The sequence below is a fragment of the Vulpes lagopus genome, chromosome 1 (genome assembly GCF_018345385.1).
Source record: "Vulpes lagopus strain Blue_001 chromosome 1, ASM1834538v1, whole genome shotgun sequence".
NCBI lineage: Eukaryota > Metazoa > Chordata > Mammalia > Carnivora > Canidae > Vulpes > Vulpes lagopus.
Window position 1 is genome coordinate 1651182 of NC_054824.1, and position 17172 is coordinate 1668353.

Below are 17172 nucleotides of genomic sequence, written 5' to 3' on the forward strand. Positions count from 1 at the left end.
TAATAGCCCAGGAGTGTCTGAGGAAAGGGAAAGAAATAGCATTCAACAACAAAAAAAAGAAATCGGTATTAAATTCTAAACCAAGGTACTGAAAGTAAAGAGATGAAGATAAAATGAACAATATTCTAGTAGTTAAATAAAACACTCCAAGAAAAGTTGCTCATAAAAAATGTGATGATTTTTACTTAATATTTTTAAAAATAGCATTATAAATATTAGAAGGCATAAATAAAAGTTTTGAAATGATTTGACTAAATAATAGAAGGATATGAATCCAGAAATAAGGAACCTAGGGGTGCCTGGTTGGTTGATCGGTTAAGCATCTGTCTCTCAATCTCAAGCTCAGGTCTTGATCACAGGGCAGTGAGTTTTTAAAAAGGAAGAATGAAAAAAGAAAACTGAACAAAGAAACTTTAAAAAGCAACACTAAATAGCAATTTGAAGCAGACAGACATAAAAGAAATCATAGGGAGGGAATGAAAAGGAAATAAATAACAACAAAAAAAATAGTCAAGAATGGTTTGGAGAAAATATAATAGATATAAAAGGTATACAAAAAGATCCAATGTTTGTCTAACCGAGTCCCCAAAAAGGAAGTGCAACACAATTAAGCATAAGAAATAGTTATAACTGTGATTCTGAAAGCTTATTTACACTAAAGAAAATTGGAATCTGAATGTTATAAAGATATACTCTCTATCTTGGAAATTCTATTCAAAATAATAAAAACTAAGACAATTCTTAAAACAACAATTAAACCTTAATAGAAACAAAAATAATTTCTTGAGATCTGGAAAAAGAGTTAGCTAAAAGAAAAATGGCATCGGATATAACTCTGATATCTTATTTCATTGAAGTACCAACTGAAGATTATCAGACAACGTTTTCAAGATATTCAAGAAAAGAAAATGTGAGCCAAGTATTTTATATACTGTGAAAGCCACAGGCAAATATTAATGAATTTTTTTTAACTTGGGAAATTTTGTTTGAATGAGCTTCTCCCGAGAAATCCATTAGACAACAAATTTCTGGTAACCTTAAAATGACCAACAAATGTTGATATATGTTTGGGGTGAACCGGTACATATGTTTATGAGTGAATTTAAAACTAAAATATAAGAATGAGGAAAAGATGGTAGAGTGTGTTGTCTTTTCTTTTAAAATAGACAAGATAATAATAGTGACTAAAATTAGAAAGGGAAGGATAAAGTGGGAGGGGAGAAGAATGCCTAGAGTAAAATGGTAATATATAGCATTTAAGGAAGGGTTGACTAAGGATTTTATATAAGGATATTAGTATCAAAATGCACCTTGGAAAAATGAAAACTTATCCATCATAAAAAGTAGTCCCCCTCTAAAAATTTTTAAAAAGCACAGGAAAAAAAATAAAACATTATAAAGTTTTATATAAAGACTAAATACGTCATGAAACAATATGACAAAATTAAAGACCAAACATATTGTTTTTATAAAAAATGTAAATGAGGATAACCAACCTAGAAGAAAAAAATCATATTCACAAAGTAAAATACAAAAATGTGCTTTTTCCTAAATACACATCAAAACCAAGTGATTCCAAAAGCTTAAAAATGAATGTATGGGGAGGTGACATGAGGTCAGAGCTCCCACTTTATACTTCAGTCACAGGCCAGAACAGGCACATTGGCAAAACCTAGGATGACCAAGCAGGTACAGGCCTGCAGAACACTCAGCCACTAGCGATGGATTGTTTGAAATGCAGAAACAAGTAGAAAAAGAGTTGTTGATCATAGAACAACTTCTGAAGAAACTGAGAGAGGCTGCCTCTGTTTTCAATACACATATAAAGCATTTGGTTAAGACTAAAAGCCTAAATGACATGAAAATGAAGGGAAATTTATCCCCACACTCAACCAAATATATACGCTCACTGAAAATAATTGCTTACACAATATCCAGGAGCTACTTTCGTACTTCCTACTACGATCACTAGTTGCTGTGAGAAATACTGCACTTGGTTACCACTCCATCTCCCTCCCGAGGACAGAGCCCCAGGTGCCACTCTCTCTGAATGACTTCCTGTGAAAAGATCAGACTACGAGGCATCGATGTTGAAGGAAAGTCTAATCCATTGATTGTGCATGTCAAATAGAAGCATGTTGGTATGACTGCAGAGACCGAAAGTCAGAAGCTGAGCACAGATGGTTATGGGTGAGATTGCCTGAAAGTGGTGACATATCCAACATGAGTAAGTAAAGTTCATACAGGGTCAGGTACAACAATCACTTCCAAGTCACTTTGAGAAGTGTTCAGAAAGGTCTAAAATATTACACCTAGAATTACTTCCAGAAGAGGATGGTCCAAGAGACACCAGACAAATGCAAATAGAAGGCAAGCAATAGCTAAGAATTTGATATCAGACAACACAGACAAGAGCAAAAACAATAAACAAGACAATGAATAACACTCTATAAGGTTAAAGTGTAAAATTCATGTCAAAAATTTGATATTAATTAATATCTATGGACCAAGCAGCACATGAGAAACTTTTGTGAAGTAGAAACTACAAGAAAAGCAAAGATAAATAGATATATTTTAGATACAAGGATTTTACACACCCTTCCAATACCTGGACACATGAAGTGGAAAATAATTGAGTAAGGATATTGAGATCTAACTGATATAATCAATAGTGTATCAATTTCTGCTCTCCAGTAACGGATGTTATATTTTTCACATGCGTATGAGATGTTTTATGGAAATTGATTGCTAGGCCACTGTAAGGCAAACAGCATTTCCCTGATCACAACGCAATAAAACCAATACGAAAGAACTTTTACACTTGGAAACCCAGGACTGCAGTAGTAAGCATACCTAGGATCAAAGGGGGAAATACAAAATTAAATTGCAGAGTTTTTAAAAAAATAATGATCAAAATATATAGAATTCTTAAGACGTAATAAAACAAGAAAATATAGCATTAAATATATTAATTACAATGAGGAAAAGAACAAATAAATAAACACCAAACTTTAAAAGCTGGAAAAGGAATTAAAAAGTTATAGGGCACCTGGGTGGCTCAGTTGGTTAAGCATCTGACTGGATCTCACCTCAGGTCTTGATCTCAGCTGCATGTTGTATGTGTGTGTGTGTGTGTGTGTGTGTGTGTGTGTGTGTGTTGGGTTCAAGCCTTGTGTTAGGCCCCATGCTGAGTGTGGAGCCTACTTAAAAAACAAACAAAAAAAATCCAAGGATTAAAAAAGTTATCTGAAAGAAAGCAAAAAAGAAAGAAAAAAAAATAATGAGTAAGAACTTAATGAAAACCTATTTATTTGAAAAATGAACAACATACAACGATAGTATTTATGCATTTCTAGCCAAATAAATTTGAAGATACATATAAAATAATCTACCAAATGTAATCTTAAGAAAGATGCATGTCTCAATATATACATTTTTATATTAAAAATAGAGAAAACTTTCAGAGATGCCCCATAAAAGAGAACCATGCCCAGATGTGTATAACAAATCTTTAAAAATCCAATAGTTCCAAATTTGCTGAAATTATTCTGGAGAATACTGAAAGAAGAAAAACTTTCAAAGCCAATCTGAAAAAAAGATTGAAACAAATATTACTAATGAATATCAATGCCAAAATTTAGATGAAATACTAGATAATAAAATCCTACATTATATTTAAATATAATACATATTGTCCAAAGAGGCCTGTTCATAATGGCAAGAAAATTGATCAACACTGACCAAGACGGCCTTCATGTTCTCCTCAGCTGACTAAAGGTTAGATTTCTTCCTGCTATACATCTCTGAGCTTCTTTTTCTCAGAGCATTTACTTCAGAAAATTTGTAATTGCAAATCCTTTCTCTGACCTTTTCAAGTATAGATAAATCTCCCAACCTCCTGCCAGTTTTACAGCCCAGCAATGTTTTTCTCAAGGACCTGGCAACCATCCCCTTGAAATGTAATCATCAAGAAAGATAGGTCTCCGATCTCCCGAGAAGGTAGGGGACCAACTTCCAAAAGTACCAAAAAAGCAAACACAGATGGTCTAATGACATGGACCAAGCTCCCCAATGTCTTCCAGGACCTTTTCACTAACTTCACAGGGATTAAAAATACTCCGCGTTTTGTTTCAACTGAGTTGGATTCAACGTCTTCCCTATTACACAAGTCTTGAGTTAAAGCCTTCCTTGACGATTTAACACCATCGGATGCAGTTTTTCTTTGATGGGATATGTTTCATAGTAAGATATTTAAAGAGACATATTAGATAGCTATTTCCATAGACGCCAATAAAAGAATTGCATAATTCAACACAGATTCCTTGTAAAAGAACCACCAGATAAAAATGAATCTATGCATTTGCAAATGGACACATACACCATACACACATGCATGCACACACACACACTCATATCAGGCCATTAATGTAAATTGTGGAACAAAATAAGATGCTCACTACTGACAGTGAACAAAATAAATATTCGAGAAAAATGAACAAAAAGAAAAAAGACAATAAACAGAAACAATTTAAAGCATAAGGATTGGTAACAGGAGAATAAATGATAAAACTAGTATAAACAATGAGATACTTTAAGGAAGCTGAGTATTGAGCTGGTGTACAGAAATTAGCAGTCTCATATTTATAGGCAATAGCCATTAAAAATTAAAATGTTAGGGACGCCTGGGTGGCTCAGTCATTTAAGCATCTGACTTATTTTCGGCTCAGGCCATGATCTCAGGGTCCTGGGATCCAGTCCCCATCAGACTCTGTGCTCACCGAGGAGTCCGCCTGTGGATTTCTCTCCCTCTGCCCCTCCCTAGCTCCCACGCTCTCTTTCTCTCTCTCTAAAATAAATAAAGAAAAAAATGTTTAGAAATTAAAATGGTAGAGCATTTATAATAGTAAATATTTTGAAATGGCTAGGATAAAATTAGCAAGAAATATGCCAGGCCTGCCTAAGGAAAACATTAAAACATCTTTGAAAATTATAAAAGTAGACTTGAATAGAGAGGAATTTTATGTTTTTGGAAATCTCAATTTCATGAAGATCTGAATTCTCCCAAATTGATATACAAAATCAAAATGACCCAGGTAGAAATACCAGCAGCTCCTTTTTAAATTGAAGATACATACATTGGTCTTAAAGTTCATTAGACAATAATCAAGGGTACAGTTTGTTGTAGTCTTTATACTGTTTATTTTTGCTTTTGTTGCATGTGATTTTGATGTCCTTCATTGTGAAGACAAATGCCAAGGAACTTTCTACCTATATTTTCTTCTAGTGCTTTTATTGTTTCAGGTCTTTCATTTAAGTCTTTAGTCCATTTCAAGTTAACTTTTGTGAGTGGTGTAAGGTAAAGCATCCAGTTTCATTCTTTCACATATGAACATGTAGTTTTCCCGGAACAATTTATTGAAGAGATAATTCTTGATTCCTAAGTATTTTATTGTTTTATATTCTACTGTAAATGAGATCAATTTCTTAATGTCTCGCTCAGTTTGTTGTTAGTGTATAGACACAACTGATTTTTGTGTACTGATTTCGTTCGTATCTTGCAACTTTACTGCATCCATTTATTAGTTCTAACAGTCTTGAAGAGTTTCTGCCTAAAAGAACTTACTGTCTGTAGACAATTTTACTTCTTTTCCAATTTGAGTGCCTTTTGTTTATGTTTTCCTACTTAATTTCTGTGACTAGAGGTTCGCTATGAGCTTGTCACATGTGACACTTATTATGTTGAATTATATTTCTTCTATACCTGTTTATTGAGTGTCTTTATCATGAAAGCACATTAAGTTTTGTCAAACGCTTTTTTTGCATTTATCGAAGTAATCATATAGTTTTATTCTTTATTCTGTTAATGTAGTGTATCACATTTATTGATTTTAGTATGTGAAACCATCTTGCATCTCAGAGATAAATTCCATTCGTTCATGGTGTTTAATCCCTTAATATGCTGTTAAATTCAATTTGCTAATATTTTGTTGAGGATGTTTGCATCTATGCTCATCAAGGATATTAGCTTGTAATTTTCATTTCTTGTACTATCCTTGTCTGGTGTCGGTCTCGGGATCATGCTGGCCCCCCAAATTATTTTGGAAGTATTTCTTTCTCTTCAGTTATTTGGAAGATTTGAAAAGAATTGGCATTAATTCTTCCTTAAGTGTTTGGCAGAGCTCACCAGTGAAGCCATCTGGTCCTTGGCTTTTCTTTGTTGGAAGACTTTTTATTACAAATTCAATCTCCGTACTAGTTACATGTCTATTCATATTTATTATTTCTTTATGATCCAGAAAAAGCTGCACGGCAAAGGAAACAATCAACAAAGTGAAAAAATAACATACAGATTGGGAGAAAATATTTGCAAATCACATATCTAAAAATAAGGTTAATATCTGAATATATGAGGAACTCATATAACTCAATAGCAAAAAACCCAAATAACCCAATTTAAAAAATAGTCAAAAGGGGCCTGGGTAGCTCAGTAGATTGTGTCATGATCTCAGGATTGTAAGCCCTCCATTGGGCTCCACACTGGGCATGGAGTCTGCTTAATTCTCTCCCTCTTCTTTGGCCCCTTCCCCACCTCTCTCTTTTAAAAAGAAAAAAAGTCAAAGGACCTGAATAGGCATTTTTTCCCAAAAAGACATACAAATAACAACAGGTACATGAAAAGGTGCTCAACATCAATCATCAGTGAAATGCAAATCAAAACCACAATGAGATATCACTTCTAACATATTGGCAAGGAAATGGCGAAATATATACCCTTATACTCTGTTAGTGAATGTAAATTGGTACAGCTGATATGGAAAACAGTGCAGAGGGACCCTTCAAAATTAGGAATAGGACTACCATATGACCCAGCAATCCAACTTTTGAATATCTCTCTGAAGGGAGAAAAAACCCAAATCTACTACTCTGAAGAGGAATCTGCACCCCTGTGTTCATTGCAGCATTGTTCACAATAGCTAAGTTTCAGAAACAAGTGGTGTCTATGGATGCATAAGTGGAGAAAGAAAATGTGTTCTACACACAATGGGGTATTATCCATAAAAAGAAGGAAGATATGGCATTTGCAACAACATGGATGAAACTGGAAGACATTATGCTAAGTGAAGTAAACCAGACAGGAGAAGACAAATACTGTGTGGAATCTAAAAGAAATGGAATTCATTGATGCAGGGAGTAGCATGGTGGTTGCCAGAGGCTGGTGGTGGGGAAAATGGGAGGTGTTGGCTAAATGTTACAAACTTTCAATTATTGGATGAATGTAGACTGAGAATCTAATGTAAAAGATGATGACCATAGTTAAAAACACTGTATCATATACTTGAAATTTGCTAAGATAGTAGATCTAAAGTGTTCTCATTACACACACACACACACACACACACTCACACACACCAGCTATTTAAGGTGATAGATGGGTTATTTAATTTTAGGGTGGCAAATATTTCACAGTGTATATGTATATGAAAGTATCATCTTGTGGTCTTTAAATATACACAGTTTTATTTGTCAAGTATACCTCAATGAAGCTGGAAAAATCAAGCAAGTATATATAATTAAGAAACTTATTTTAAAAAGAAGCAAAGATATATATATTATATATCTATATAATAGATTATTTATATATAATATATCTATATAATCTATATCCATATATAATTATCTCTATATAATATACACTAAATATAATATATATATATAATAAGGCCTTTAAGACTAAGGAAAATCTCAGAAATAGATCTCAGTGAGTTTGATAATCTATGAAGAGTTAATATAGAAAATCAGTGAGACAAGTTAATCGTTTAAATCATTGGATTAGTTATACAAGTACTAGAAGGAAGCATGGGTGAATTACTTTGTGCCTGTCTATAATAAAAACTTTCTTAATTATGATTCAGAATTGATAAGAAATAATAAAAAAATAAAATATTTGATTAAATAAACATACAAATTTGAATTAAAAATGTCAAAAGACCTGGGAAACTAAGAAATAGCAATTTATATCACAAAGAGCTACTGTCTCAAATGCAAACAACTTCTTAAATGTAAAGAAAATAAAATCAGCAGCTTAATATGAAATTTGCAGGCAACACGAATAATTTAGAGAAAATAGCACACAATTATCCATTAAATACATGAAAGAATGTTTTAGTTCACTCATAAAAATACTAGCAGATAAAACACCACTGAGATACCATTTCTTACACACAGATTGGAAAACAAAATGAAACAAAAGAAAAAGTCTTACAATATACAATGTTGGTGAGTATGTAGTAAAATAGTCACTCTCATATATTGCTAACAAGACTGCAAAGTGTTACAACTCCTACAGAGAAGATTTTGGCAAAATTTAGCAAAGTTATATCAAAGACGGAGCCACGCAATTTCACTTCTAGATATCCATCCCACCATCCTTATATATAATGTTATTCGTTAAAATTATGTATAACAGTGAAAGGGTAGGAATAACCATATTCTATTAGTAGGTAATGGCTTGAATAAATTACGGTATTACCATAGTGAACTATGAATCTGCAAAAAAAAAAAAATTAAAGAGATGTCTGCCTACTGGTATGGAGTGATGTTCAGTGTCTATGTGTGCAGCCGTGTGCATGGCTTGGTATACTTTGTGTAAGACATGGATGGGAATCAAAACAAGGACACTTCATTTGCTTAAATTTGGAAAGAGAGACAATGAAAAAATAAAACAAAAAAATGAATGAAAAGATCACCCATCAGAGAAGAAAAAGGAAGAAGATGGAGGAAAATGGAAGTAAGAAGAATAAGACTGAGATTAGAAGTATATCTAATGTATAGTTTATCTTTGAAGTCATGTGAGGTTTTATATAATAAAACAACAAAACCAAATAAAACTTTAAAAATCTCTAAGAAAATTAAAAAGACAAATCTAATGAATAATAGCAGGCTTTTACTCTAAAGAAATAATGAACTATAAAGAAAACTTAGCTGTATGCAGTCATCTTACTATTAGTGATAATATTGATATAGTTATTAAGACATAATTACATGTGTATTGTAAGAGAGATTTAAAAAGTCGTTTTCAGGAGCAAAGATTTTCAGCATAAGAGATAAAGTGTTAAGTGAAAGCTCTCTAATCTTGAGGTTAAATTTGAAATATCAGTATGAACATTATTACTCTCTTTATGAAACTCTTTCCTATCTTTATCCATTGGGGGAAAAATGCTAATGACAACGAATGAGCAATCCACTCCTAACAGGCAGCCTGTGACTTTTAAATATCATTCTGAACCTTAAAAAGAAAAAAAAAAGATAAATATGTGCTTTGAATAAATGGTTATTTATAATTATGGGTTAAAAAATATAACAGATGAACCTAGAATGTAAGATAAAAAAGAAAGATGTCATAAAGGCTAATGTGGTATGTCCAAAGAACACATGGATAAACTTGAAATGCTCTGGCCAACATGGTGCAACTTGAAAACCAAAAAAGAAGAGCTATACTTTGTGAAAACAATAAACATTAAAAAAAAAAAAAGTCCATAATGATAAGGAGAAAGGAGAAATAAAACTTCCTGGACACCACTGGGGATTACTAGAGCACCATCTCAGTACAATAAACACCAATAATTACAAGAAAAAAATCCCGCGTTCATTTTGATACCCAGTGTGAACTGTATTGAGGGTAATCAAATAGCTGAATGGATCCGGGCAAGTCCTCCACACCGTAATCCTGCCCAAAAAGTGCGGAAGAAATGATAACACCGTTTTTACTCCTAATGAAAAATTGATCCAGGCGAGTCATCAATGGATCGTAAAACCATTAGGTGAAAGGTCAACTGGAAACTTTAGGCTGACCTGGTCTTGCTGTCATTTTCTGAATTCATTAACCGACGTTGACATCACTACGAGCCACTAACATGCAGTGACAAAACCCAGACGTGTGTGTCTGCTGACGACAGGGAGGAGAACGGAGTACCCTGCAGATCCTGGCAGTGCTACGGCACCAAGGACACAAAATGAAAAGAACATGAACCAAATCCAACTGACAGTAAATTCATGGGTGAAAGGGACAACTCAAAGGATGTAGGAAGGAGCGCTCGGCCAAGGACAAAATGTGGGCCGTCAGGGAAACACAGATCCAGACCACCCTGAGATCCCCCCTCGCCCCAGTGAGAATGGGGAACATTAACAAGGCAGGAAACCACACATGCTGGAGAGGATGCGGAGAAAGGGGAACCCTCCTGCACGGTGGGTGGGAATGTGAACTGGTGCAGCCACTCTGGAAAACTGTGTGGAGGTTCCTCAAAGAGTTAAAAATAGACCTGCCCTAGACCCAGCAATTGCACTGCTGGGGATTTACCCCAAGGATACAGATGCAGTGAAACGCCGGGACACCTGCACCCCGATGTTTCTAGCAGCAATGTCCACAGTAGCCAAACTGTGGAAGGAGCCTCGGTGTCCATCAAAAGATGATGGATAGAGAAGCTGTGGTCTATGTATACAATGGAATATTCCTCAGCCATTAGAAACGACAAATCCCCCATTTGCTTCCACGTGGAGGGACCTGGAGGGTGTGATGCTGAGTGAAGTAAGTCAATCGGAGAAGGACAGACATCATCTGGTCTCATTCATTTGGGGAATATAAATAATAGTGAAAGGGAATAGAAGGGAAGGGAGAAGAAATGAGTGGGAAGTATCAGAAAGGGAAACAGCACATGAAGACTCCTAACTCTGGGAAACAAACTAGGGGTGGTGGAAAGGGTGGAGGGTGGGGGGTGGGGGTGACTGGGTGACGGGCATTGAGGGGGGCACTTGATGGGATGAGCACTGGGTGTTATGCTATATGTGGGCAAATTGAACTCCAATAAAAAAAATAAAAATAAATAAATAAAATAAATAAATAATTCTGTCCCTGAAAAAAAAGAAACAAACAAACAAAACCCAACGAAACAGAATGTGGGCCATTCCTCGAATGTCTAAGGTCGTTTTCAGGACAGCGTCGCCTACAAAAGTTACAAGGGATCAGCAAAACGGACCCCCCAAACCTGCTTTTAGCTCGATAGTCACTTAAAATGCTGATATGAGCCAAGAGCCAAGGGGGTGAGGCTCACCGGTGGGGCCCTGGGTTGGGTGAACGGACCACACGGGGGGAATTTTGTCCTCTGGGGTCACTCTGAAAGCAGACTAAGAGCGAGACAATATCCGGGCACAGCACTGATTTTGTTCAATGCGATAAGGATGTTGGACCAGTTAGGAAAAGTTCTCTCTGTTCTGGGGGCACCTTTCCTGGACGTCACACTTGTCCATCCCCACCGTGATGCAGAGGAAGCCCTGAGCTCACCTGTCCCGGAGCGGGAACACCTGTCACCGCTGAGCCCACAGGGGAGGCCGCAGAGGGCGATGGAGGCCTGGGCATCGGGGGGCACCTGCTGGATGCAGGGGGGGAGGGGCCCTCCTGCTGCTCGCCCCCCCGGGCCTGGCCTGCAGCTTAGCACCTGGGGTGGGGGGGAGGGGCCCTCCTGCTGCTCGCCCCCCGGGGCCTGGCCCGCAGCTTAGCACCTGGGGTGGGGGGGAGGGGCCCTCCTGCTGCTCGCCCCCGGGGCCTGGCCCGCAGCTTAGCACCTGGGGTGGGGGGGAGGGGCCCTCCTGCTGCTCGCCCCCTGGGACCTGGCCCGCAGCTTAGCACCTGGGGTGGGGGGGAGGGGCCCTCCTGCTGCTCGCCCCCGGGGCCTGGCCCGCAGCTTAGCACCTGGGGTGGGGGGGAGGGGCCCTCCTGCTGCTCGCCCCCCGGGACCTGGCCCGCAGCTTAGCACCTGGGGTGGGGGGGAGGGGCCCTCCTGCTGCTCGCCCCCGGGGCCTGGCCCGCAGCTTAGCACCTGGGGTGGGGGGGAGGGGCCCTCCTGCTGCTCGCCCCCGGGACCTGGCCTGTAACTTAGCACCTGGGGTGGGGGGGAGGGGCCCTCCTGCTGCTCGCCCCCTGGGACCTGGCCTGTAACTTAGCACCTGGGGTGGGGGGGAGGGGCCCTCCTGCTGCTCGCCCCCTGGGACCTGGCCTGTAACTTAGCACCTGGGGTGGGGGGGAGGGGCCCTCCTGCTGCTCGCCCCCGGGACCTGGCCTGTAACTTAGCACCTGGGGTGGGGGGGAGGGGCCCTCCTGCTGCTCGCCCCCGGGGCCTGGCCTGCAGCTTAGCACCTGGGGTGGGGGGGAGGGGCCCTCCTGCTGCTCGCCCCCGGGGCCTGGCCTGCAGCTCTGGACCTGAGGGGTGGTTCTGGGGGAGCCCTGGGGGCTCGGTCCTCCACTGGGACCGCGGACACAGCCAGGAGACCCCAGGGGACCCCGGGGGACCGGCACAGCGCCTGGGACACGCGGCAGGGGAGCTGTCTACCAATCTACAGCTTGTCAGACGGGCAGACTCTCTGGAAGGTTCCTCCAGGAACAAGGCAGCTGGCAGGTGCCACTCCCCGGAGACGCGCAGGCCCCGGCTCAGGGCCCACGTCACCCCAACTCGCCCGCTGTGTCCCCGCCCAGCCCTGCAGGTGCACCCCTGGGGTGCCCACAGGTCCCCTCTTAGGACCCGCCCAGGGCGCCTCGGTGAGATCGTGCATCCTCGGCATCGGGGCCCACAGGGCCTTACAGGCACACGGGCGCCCCCGGGGCCCTGACACCCCGCCCGTGGGTGCATCGCCCTTTGGCCCAAGCTGCCTGGCCGGGGGCAGCGTGTCCCCTCTCCCGAGGACGGGTGTGCGGGGTCCTGCCCCCTCCAGCCCACGGGCGGCCCAGACCCTTAAACCAGGGCCCCGCGCCTGGCGGTGTGAGAGCAGCCCCCAGGGGCCGGCACCGCTGCAGAGTCCCGGGACCCGGCGGGGAGGACCCCCGGGACCCCAGTGGGGGAGGACTCCGGGACCCCAGAAGGGAGGACCCCCCGGACTCCAGCAAGGAGGACTCCAGGGACCCCAGCAGGGAGGACCCCCGGGACCCTTGTGGGGAGGACCCCTGGGACCCCAGCGGGGAGGACCCGCAGGACCCCAGTGGGGGAGGACCCCTGTGTCGCTCATGAATAGATAAAAAAAATCTTAAAATCTTAAGGGAACCTACATGCTCACAAATAAGACAGCCTACAAGAAATGAATAAACTCCTAGAAACAAATAACCTACCAAAACCAAAGCAGGAGGAAATAGGCAATTTGAACACATCAATAAGCAGCAAGGAAATCAAGTCAGTAGTTAGAAAATCCCAACAAACAAAAGTCCAGGACCAGGTGACAATAGAAGAGGAAGGAAAACTTCTCACTTCACCCTCTGTGGCCACAACCGCATAAAGACGCCACCAGAGAGCGAGCGAGCGAGCGAGCTACAGGGCAATATCCGATGTTGAGCATAGACATAAAAATCCTCAACAAGATACTGGCAAACCAAATCCAACAACACATTAAAACATTCGTTCATCATGATCAAGTGGAATTTATTCCCAGGATGCAAAGGCGGCTTAATATTCACAAATCAATCAACATGATGCATCGTATCAATAAGAGAAAGGATAAAAACCATTTGATCATTGTGATAGATGCCAAAAAAACTTGATGGATGACAACATTAATTCAACAGAATTTCAACACAATAAAGGCCACCCATGAAAGATCCACAGCCAACGTCATAGCCAATGGTGACAATCCGAGAGCCTTTGCCCTGGGACCGGGAAGGAGGCGGGACGGGCCTCCCCCACTGCTCCTCCACCTGCCCTGGGAATCCAGCCTCAGCCGCGGCCGAGCCAAAGGGACAGAAGCGACCCACACCCGTGGGGAAGAAACCGAACTTTCACGGTTTGCAGATGACCTGATGCTATACACAAAACCCCTGAAAGACTCCAGCAAGCCAACAAACTACTAGGACTGATGAATGAATTCGGGAAACTCTCACTATTACGTTCTACAAAAAATCTGAAACATACGAAAACTTACAGCTAATAACTTAATAAGGCTTTTGTGTATGTTTAGACATTTTTCTTGATCATTTTAATTCCTTCATAGGCATCCAATCAACGATCTAGGTAATTTAAAGGTCATTTTGAAATATTTAATCATTTCTGGATCCTCTTTCAAAGATGTTAAAAGCGGTTAAGCAAGGCTGTCCCAGAAACCTTTTGTCTGTCAGGGGTACTTAGGCCGAGGACACCAAGGAAGGCTTCTCGATCACACGAGTCCTGTAAGATGAGGCCACCTGAAACGTTTGGGATACGATGTGGAGAACACAGCACGATGGGCCAAGTGGTCTGTAGTGACAAGGGGATTGTCTAGCCCCAAACTGCTACGGTCTTACTACGCTGAGAGGCCAGAAGGTTTGCTTCCCAGCACGCAGCTCCTGGAAGCCCCGCAGGCCCCGGTCCTGTCCCCAAAAGTGCAGGCCTTGCTAGGCACCAAGTGTCCGGAGGGGTTCGCTCACCAACATTCGAGCTTCGTGACTTAGGAAAAACCCCTCTGCTCTTTCCATCTTCCTTTTCAGATCTGCACCTTATGGGCTGTCAACACATTGCAGAGGTGAAATCTCATGACTGAATGTTTAGGGACACCCACAGGATGTTAACTGTGGCTGGTCCCGGGGCCTTTTCCCGTGGAATTTAACAACCTAACACCTTGACATCACTTAGACCAAGTATCTGGGGGCGGGGGGGGGGCACTTTGTTCATGGAATTACTACAGGATCAGGCTGTGTCCTGTGCTGAGTCATACGAGACACCCAGGATGATTTCACGAGCCGCTCACTGATAGCACCATGTAGAGCAAGCAGCGTGGGGGGAGAATATGCCTTATCTTTTTTATCCTTTAAAGGAATAAAGTCTAGGAGTTGAGTTTTCATAATAGGAGGACGAGTAGATAAAACTTATTATGGATCCCGTCCTGTAGGAAGACATTTCAGACACCCATGGAATAGTCACAAAAACCTTATAAACTGAGTACGATTACTGCCCTTTGCAGTACGTACAGCATCCAGAACTTCACTGTTGGTTACAGTCTGTCAATAAGTAAATGAGTGCGCTGATGGATAGGGAAAAATCATATTTAGAAGGTTTCTGGAAAATGTTTTATCTTTTCTAAACAGCTTCTTTTATCCATCGGCTACATTAGAAGCATAGGCTCCTAAGATAAGAACGCAGTAAAGCATGTTGCAGTTTTTTTTTTTTTAATTTTAGGTTTCTAAGTGTAAAATAATAATTGAATTGAATGATAGATAATCTTCTCCACTTTGGCAACTCACGGAAAAAAGATAAGGTAAAATAATGGACCTTGGCTCTGTTTTCGTAATGTTATTCTTAAAATCATAGTATTCTGGTTACATAGGGTGATGATGGGATCTATGCACTTGTGTTTGCTTCCATATTCCCTTTTTCTTTCTCTGTGGACATGAAGTTTTGGATTCAAATCACTAATTATTCTGCAATTGATAAGCTGAAATCTCAGAGGTTCAAACCATATATATAGTCTTGATCTGAAATTAAATTTTTTTACATTTATTTATTATTATTTATTTATTTATTTATTTATCTATTGAAATTGAATTTCTTTTGGATTTGGTGATAAAATTGATCCAGCCCAGTTAAGTTAGGTAGATGATGCCTCTTTACTATCTGCCTTTGAGGCCGCTGCTCAGGTTTATTATTTCTCTTAATGTTATTTCAGCTCATGCAACTGGTTCTTTGTGTGGCATAGGTTAGGCTTAAATTCTTTTCCAAATGCTGCTGAACAACCATCAGTATGTATGTAGCATTATTTTTTTTTCCTAGTTACAAAAGTAATATCTTCTCATTACAAAATGTCGTATTGCTTAAATTAAAATCACTATCACATTTGTGTGTGTGTGTAATTGCATTTATATGTGATCAGACTGTGGATATTATTGTTAAGATTTTGTTTTTTCCTGTTCAATGTCACGGACATTTTCTCTTGCCATTGGTATTATTCTCCAGCATAAACCTAATGGTTGTATAGGATTATGGAATTGAATTGTTTGGATATATAATCTGATTTTATACTGTTGGATTCCAGTTTTTTCACCAGTTTGCTTGTTTTAACAAAAGTCTGATGAACAGACTCTTATATTGCCGTGCTTAAAATATTTCTTTATTGGAGATAATTTTCTGGGTCCAAATACATTAAGGCTTTTGTACGACCACCTTTAAATGTAGAAGTTTTTCCAATAGAGAATAATCCCAGACTTCTTCACAAACGTTTTGTATACATGAAGAGCTTCAAGTGTTTGCATCAATGTATGGGCTTCCTCCTGGAATGTCACGTTTTATAGGTAATTTTTCATTCTTATTTTTCACTTATTCCTTTGACTCCATTATTTGTAGAGTGACTCTCTCTGGAGATAGCCACCACAGGTTTTCAAGTTATCTTGTGACCTGATAAAAATCGCAATTCTTCTATCTCTACTGTCTCATCCCATTTATCTACCAGAATTTTTCTGGTAAACAGGGTACCTCACACTTTTCCAAGCAAATTATTATCTTTCAGGTATTTCCTGTGATAAGCTTAAAATAAGACCTGACCTTATCAATATAAACATCTTTCTGTAATATGCATTTCTTTCTTTGTAACCAAAATTAAATTTCCTTGTTTTACCTTTCTCTAGGAAAAATCAAGACTGCACCGCAGAAGTCACTGGTTCTGTACACTTCATAGCAAATGGTATTTTTGGCAAAACACTCCCGGTTAACAGCCTGGTCACTTGCTAAATCTTAAGCCGTGAATGCTGCAAATGTGTATGAACTGATTTATATGAACCAACTTGTGTGGGATAATTAATTATTTGATCAACATTCTCCAGGCCAAGTGACTCCAGCAACGAATTTCACAAGTTGTTTTCCAATGACTTAACAGATTTAGCCAGGGTTTTGCTGAGGTCTTCTTATGGATTGGGCACCAGACCGAGCATTCTCACTGAAGATATCTCACAGCATCCTAATGGGTAGTGGCAGGCAATTTTATACCCAAATTACTGATGAGGAAACTGATCTCAGGGAGGTTAATTAACTTGTTGAAGTCACAATCTATAAAGGTTAGCACCGGGGATGGAGCACAGATGCTTTAACCCGAAAGCTACTGCTTTTCCCATCACCCTCTGTACAAAGTATTTTGTTTTCCTGTGTTTCATTCTTAGGAAGTATGTACTGAATT

The 17172-nt window shown here is 40.0% G+C and overlaps 1 long non-coding RNA gene across 1 annotated transcript in view; it reads left to right on the plus strand.

Annotated features, from left to right (window-relative positions):
• The window catches only part of LOC121479496, a 41548-nt gene extending 24848 nt beyond the window's left edge, over positions 1–16700 (plus strand). The window contains exon 2 of the long non-coding RNA XR_005984740.1: positions 16628–16700. This is a non-coding gene — a long non-coding RNA (uncharacterized LOC121479496). The remainder of the gene's footprint in view (positions 1–16627) is intronic.
• Positions 16701–17172: the final 472 nt, after the last annotated feature.